Consider the following 7337-nt stretch of genomic DNA (forward strand, 5'->3'; position numbering starts at 1 on the left):
TGGTCGATAAACAAAGCTCACAAATTTTCAAGCTGATCAGATCATCTATAGTGCATTCATATATGTTTAGCTATTTTAAGAGCACATAAAAGACCAATCGTTCTCAGCCGGTCAATTGTATGACAGCAGCGGAGTTCTCTTTCTATTTTGTGTGGATGCCATTAAACAGTCGCCAACGAGCAAGGGAGAGAAGCAAAGGCAACAGAACAGCTAAATCAGCTATGTTTAATCTACTAAATAATGACAAGGGCAATAGGTTGAAAAGGAAATTTGTTTACTGATACACCGACGGAAATAGTCTCTTGCTTTTATTGACGTACTAGCAATAAAATTTTATCTACACCTATAGAAAAAGCTGTATAGTATATGGTCACTTTCGAATAAGCACCTTGAAGAAACGTGACTACTAAATGTTTCGCATTTTACGTCGGAAATTGCGTTAGGGTTATTGCAGGGGCGACCCGCCTCTAAGACGAGGCATGCCTTTCTTTCCCAAAACCCAAATTTAAGATTTGTACGTCTTTTAGTTTCGTGGGTAGATATTTTGCCACTGTCCAATCAACTGAATGAAAAAACATAGCGTCTATGTGCAATCTTCTGTAATCCGCGTGATCGTGTTTGCAATAGGGGTAACTTTTTGCCTTGTTCACCGTCCTGTCTTAACTGCAACTTAACGTGTCCCCAGCAACGCGTTTCATTCCTCTCCGTTCTTCCAAATTTAGGTGTTTGACAACCAAACAGCTTCAATTTTAACATAAACTGTAAACATGAACTTAAAAACCTTGCTCTCTTAACCCACGAGGATGTTTAGGTCACGATTTCAAAATACATATAAATATTTTTTCAGTAACACGCCTGAATTCGAGGATTTCTAAACCTAGGGAACTAAATAGCAATCAGAGATTCCAACTTTTTATTCTGTCCCATATATTACATATTATATAAATAGGCGACTATACAATGTGATGCCGATCAGTCGAATTTTTTGAACCCTCCAAATTTTGCTATCCTTCCATTTCTTTGACTACTATGATATTTTTAAAAATAGATATATAGGCAAAATAGCGCCACCTATCGAACAGCCGCCACATTGTCCTGCCAAAGGGCTCGTTATAAGCTAAATAATAACTTGCATTTCTGTCACTTACTATTCATCTGCTGTGTACCGCGCCGTTCTGATGATGGCCATATCTATCTGAACTTGCCATAATAACAGCGATATTGTAACATTGCGCAGAGGCAACAGAGAATCCGTAACGAATAACATCCGCCATGTTAATTCTGTCTGTCGGCGCGCATGTGTTGGTCGTTTATTATTTGCTTTCATCGAAGTTCATTGCGACCGAAGCCGTTTGAGGCATTTTCGAACAGAAACATCAACCATCAGCCATAGTTGTTACTGGAGCTTCAGCTACTAGCTGATAGGGCCTAAAAGACACGGAAATATACCGCAAAGCATGCACTGTAACCCGAAATAGTCATCTTATAAGTTGTTTTTTTCAGACTTTCATGTTCAATAGGTATAAGTAAGAAAATACGTATTCTTTAAGATATACGTTGAGCAATAGCAGCGATTGCAGTATGCTTGCACTCGACAATGTTATATTAGGGCTGACGCTGCTAATTCCTACACGTCTGCAACAAACAATCATTATTCTTAACGTCCCCTAGGACTTGCAAGGGTGCAACTGTCTACAGCATAAGTAAGGGATATAAAAAGCCTTAATGTGGCGTGTCATAATATACGGATAGTCTACTGTAGAATCATGTATACATAATATTTTAATCGAAAAAACTTTATCCACAATAGTCATGGACTCGAACGAAGAATGGTATACCCATTTAGGGAAAAAGAAAGCCTGAAAAAAGACCTAATCGACTACGTACACTCAGACAAGATAAACAAGAGTGGTTTATTTTAAAACAACGAGCCCGGCAAAATCTCAAAACCAACTTCTATCATAGTTAATATCAATACGGGATCAAATGTAACTATATTACACCATGTATGTATACATGCGTGTATGCAGTTCGATAGAAAACTTACACTCTGCGGCTACTCTCGACGACCTCCTAAAGCTAGCCTTTTTCTGCATTTTTCTTTGTACGCCTATTTATGAACCTAATATTAGGCAAAATGAAATATGATTTGCAGAAGTTCCAAATTGCGTCAACGACCATTGCTAGCAGACAACAATTCACTGACGAAAACAGTAACAATAAGAGCACTGATCACTCTGGCATTGATTAAAATCAATCATCACCTTTGTGTTCGCTGGTTTTTATCGAGGAGCTCAGTGTATCGAAATTGCTAGTTGAAACAACGAAGCACTATAATAAGGACAAATGGTAATGTCATGGTGATTATCATGTAAGCTGTTCCTATGACATTCGCGGTCACTAGTCAAGCAGATCATCGTATGGGTTGATGACATGGCGACGATAGGACGACTGTGGTAATGCTAATGAGCAGCACAAGATGAGGGACAGATATCGAATTTTATCAAATCGTCAACGGCACCAGCGGACAGTGCTCAGCGAGAGATTGCCGCGTCGCGACATGTTGGAAAGGACGGTGGCAATTCTATAGGATATGCATCGAAAAGCGGCTCTTTTCGGTATTATTTAGCACCTATATAACATTATTTGGAGGGCTTATGAACTGTGTGTTAAATATTATTAGAATGTAACAGGAGGTGTAGACGGTAGGATGTACTCACGAAGTTCCCTACTGGCAATGCTCACCTTGATGGGGCATTGTTTGGCATCGCCTTATGAAGCGACATTGTTCGTAGTGATCGTAGGACCGATTAATCTGTCCTATCGACTACGGTAAGAACTTTCGTTTTTGATCGATCTAGTTTCGTTTTCAATCATCATGTTTCATTAGGATAGAAGCACAACTAGTCGGTCGAACCGGACCAACTATTCGGTCGCATGACGACGCCACCGAAAACGGTGCTCCTTTACTGACCAGGCCAATGCCGCGATATATAAATGATTGTAAATGGATCACGTGGGTTTTTCCACTCGTTTGTATTCACACATATACGTTCGGCGTTTCTGTTGTACTATTTCATGCGCAGTGTATTTGATGATCGATTATGACCCTGAGCAAATTACGCTTTTACAAGTTCGGCAGAAAACTCACTCATTGACTTGCGCTGATTTTTGTTTAGTTTACCTAAACGAACCCTGAACACGTTCTTAATTCTAATGGAAAAAGACCACCCTTTTCATTAGCTAATAACCGGCTGTTAAGCCTAATTTCTTTACTAGATAACTAAACAATTTTTAGTTTATGTTTCTTTTTTAGCGATAAAAAAAATACCGAATAGTGCTTGCTAATATATATGGTTACATCAACCTATCGCGCAGCCCTAGTTACAACAATACCTTATACTATTTCCAAAGTGAACCATTGCGAGACGTTTGCGCGGTCACAGAACCCGAGAGAATTGAGCGTATACCCTGGAAACGTTTAATCCTCATTTAGTAAGCGTTGTAGACTTGAATGAAGCCACCATTCAAGGTTTTCCTTTTGTACTCAATCAAATCGTTTGATTTTATTTTATTGATACAGCTAGTTTGTCGCTTTTTCGTCTTAATTACAGGTAAACGAAGGACGGCGCCTTTGAGTTTTTACGCTATATAGCTACCAGTTGTCGAAAAAAAAGAAGTACCAATTGAAATAATTAAGTATTAAGAGAAATCAAATGTGACCTATATATGTCATATAGGTCACATTTAATTTCTCCAAATATGGTAAAAATGGTTTGGAAACACAGTAACATTGAGCGATATATCCATATAGCTATATGACAAGTTTCCCTATTCGACTGCGTTACGTTCGACGACACGTTATTGACAAAATATTGTCTTCAAGTGATTATGTAACCCCGATGACATTGTGCTTAACGTTAGGTCATCTACACATTAGTTAAGGTTTTCAATGCCTGGCCAGTATGTCACTGTTCGAAACGGTGGCTGATGAACTTCCAGCTAGTTGAACAAAGACAGTGGTTTAGCGAGCCAAGTTAGAAGTACGAAAGAGGTCGTGAAGATGTCGATCATTTAATAAATACTAGAATAATTTGTCTACGCTGAGGCTGAAAGCCCAGCTCAGGCAGCCGAACCACTAACAGTCGAAGGAATAGCCGCCCATGCGGCGGTTCCGGGAAAACATGAAAGCAGTCGATGTGGTCATAGTTGAAACGACAGACAATGATATTTACAGCAGTTTTCGTGGAACCCGCTGTCGGAACTATTCATTGATAAGAAGTAGGAGAGTTACATAACGAGTTTGAAGGATACGCACAGACTTTTAACAGAAAAACCATGAATTTTGTATGAATATAATCTGTCTCCCGAATCTAGTTTGTTCCGCATGAATGATATTTACTTTTGCATTCGAAATATAATTTTCGTACAATAACCTTATTGTTCAAAGAACTGGCGGATCATTGGACTACATCCGTAAAAGGGTATAGGGATTTAGAAGTAATTAACGCTGCTCGTGTTCACACACCTATGTTGATGTGGAACCCTATAGTATTGATCGAAGGGTTACACTGTTTGGAAGTATCTGATGCGGGCGTTCGATCTGGAACACACTGAGGACGTGTTTATCTATACAAGATATGTTATCTATCTGTACTAACATGATACGACTATGGCAAATATATGCACATATGTAAACTAAACAGATTTGCTCACAATCCGCTCTGTTCAAATGTCTTCACGTCAACTTGTTGTTGGATGGATTTATTGGCTCAAATGTAGACTAATCCACGTTTAAGCTTTCGAAGCCCGTTTGAAAATAGAGAAACAGCTGACCCTGTCACTCCGTTGGGGTTTTTCAATTCCTTCACAAAGTCGTGCTAATAAGTTTTTGAAGCGGACATGGCATTAGATGTGCCAAATTCGACCATTTCTGTGAGAAAACTAAAGTTTATTCGAGTTAGTAGCATAACGGACGAACTGTTTATTGGTGAAAGCAAAAAAAAATCTGTCTTTTTATTTTTATAGCTTCAAATATATACGTCGTAACTAGCAAAGAAAGGATACTCTCTTGGCCTGTTTCAGTATAGGTCGAAAGTGGAAAAGCGACGCGTCACACACGGGAGTTACTGCGCTGCCTACTAATGAGTTGAAGCTTGTAAAAGGATATCTATTGCCTACACAATCAAGTCTGTCAAGCATAATTTGTATTGTGCAATGCTTTGGTAATCTGCACCAAATAAAAAATTCGTTCGGTCTAATTATTGACATCAATAGCGGTACTTATCTCTCTAATGAAAATAAAGGCATATAAATGTTTGCCAAGAAAATCGTATGTACGCACTCTACGAATCTAATGCATAAGGTTTTCAGGGAACCGAAACTCGTCGGCAGCAGACATCAAATGTGAATGTAGTGAAGGTGTTCGGTAAGCGTTCGTTTTGTCCTTCACTAGATTCAGCACTTATACGATGAGCCATATTGATCTCAGATGTCTGAATAGCAGATTGCTTAAGGGTTCGTTGGCGTCCACAAGTTATAAAGGGACCCCATTACGTTACAACACACGCCGTGTCCTACAGGACCTTGGTGGCTGTGAGTTTTTCTTGCCATCGTCACCTATGTCTGCAGTCGCATTACCCGAATAGATAATGCAGAGATTCATCTTTCGCTTGATTGGCTGCAAGATGGGTCTGGGAAGAGGGAGGTAAAAGGTTTGCTGAGGGTCTTCATGCTTTCAATTTCTGGTAACTCCGTATGCGTCGGCTCGAAAAATCTACACTAATAGATCCCCTAACGATAATGAAAGCCAAAAACTGATATTTTGGTGGAGGCCGTCCGAAGACAAACTTTGTTGAAGGCTACGAATTAGTTATAAAGAACGAGCCATTTCAGTTGCTGCCGGATTTGGTGTGGCTTTTATTTCTTTAACGTTTTGGCTATTCCTTCCGTGAGAATCCGTTCCCGGAATCACCTGCTCGATAATCCGCCAAAGGGTAACCAAAGTAGCTCTTGCTGAATTTACCTGAGTGTTTCTGGACCTACAAAACAGCGTCGTAACCCTACGAACAGCTACTAACCTAATTTATTGTGTTTGTGGTAATAATCTATGGCGTCTTATTGGCTCGTGACAATAAACTGCTGTTAACAATTTTTATTCGCCAACGCCAATATTTAAACCGAACCCTTCTTGTTACTGTGGTAATGTACTCAAAAAAAAATGCTCACTAGACACCTGAACCATGCCAGCCCCTGATATGTGAACTATGTATCCCGTTGACGTTTTGCTATTTACCGACTGGGCGAATGATCGCTCTCGGGAAATGTCGGGGTGTAATCAACTATTGATTTGTCATTGCAGTCATAGCGGCATCCTAGCAGCAGTGGCAGTAAGCTAAAAAATCTGATACGAATTATAAACGCGTCTACAGTACTTGACCAGAATAGACGAGAAAGCCTATGACTTTCCTGAGTATCAATAAATGTTTGTTGTACATGATTCAACCGTTGGACACGATGCAGTGGCTTTGTCCACTACACCCGCTTTCGACCAGCGAAATTTCTATTGTGTTTGAAGGCATACATGCAGATACCAAATATGGCTGCCGTCAATAACGACAGATCGAAGAGCGTTTTGATCTTCTAAAACAAGGATCCGAAGCTACCAAACTTAATCGAAAAATTGACAATCCACCACGTAGACGAAAATGAACGAAAACTAGGAAACAACACGACCCCGAAACCCAGCAGGCATAATAGTGACAGTTTCAATGAAAAATACTGCTTAGGATAGCGAAACTGAAAAGGTGTCCGAAACGGTATTGAAACAGTGGCATTAGCTGACATTAAAGTGAAATTAGTGTCACGTACTTGATTTGATTGGAAAAATTGCAAGTGTGGAAGCTCATAGACCCTTGCAAGAACGCTAATCGCTGGATCTAAACGCTTCGAGTTTTACGTCCGGGACTACCGGTAAACACTGCTTTAAAGGGCTGATTTTCAATACGAAGGAAACTAGGTCTGCGAAAGATTTTAAACCCGAACCGCTTCACGTGTCGCCAAGTTGCACAGGCGAACAGGTTAACACTGCACAACCATGTAGAGTCAATTGCCACATTGACATGTCTAACACAAATGCTAAGAAAAAACAAAAGGATTAGTGTTTAGCTAATAAAAATTTGCAATTACACAAAGACCGAGAATAAACTTTAGCGTAATATTCTTGCCAGTGGCTTTCTCAGACATCATCTGAGCTGCTCTGAAAAAGAACAAAGTTAAAACGATTGGTTATTGGAGCCAGGTTTCTGCAGCGACAATTAACCGAAGACATCTCCATT

General features: G+C 39.8%; 1 long non-coding RNA gene across 1 annotated transcript; it reads right to left on the reverse strand.

The window, feature by feature from the left end:
- Positions 1 to 257: 257 nt before the first annotated feature.
- On the reverse strand, positions 258 to 3918 carry LOC111273089 (uncharacterized). Its single transcript, XR_002687865.2, has 2 exons — positions 3397 to 3918; positions 258 to 1428 (listed from the first exon to the last, which is right to left on the reverse strand). It is a non-coding gene; the product is annotated as an uncharacterized LOC111273089 (long non-coding RNA).
- Between the last annotated feature and the right edge of the window lie 3419 nt (positions 3919 to 7337).

Source organism: Varroa jacobsoni, unplaced genomic scaffold (genome assembly GCF_002532875.2).
Source record: "Varroa jacobsoni isolate VJ856 unplaced genomic scaffold, vjacob_1.0 contig04703, whole genome shotgun sequence".
NCBI lineage: Eukaryota > Metazoa > Arthropoda > Arachnida > Mesostigmata > Varroidae > Varroa > Varroa jacobsoni.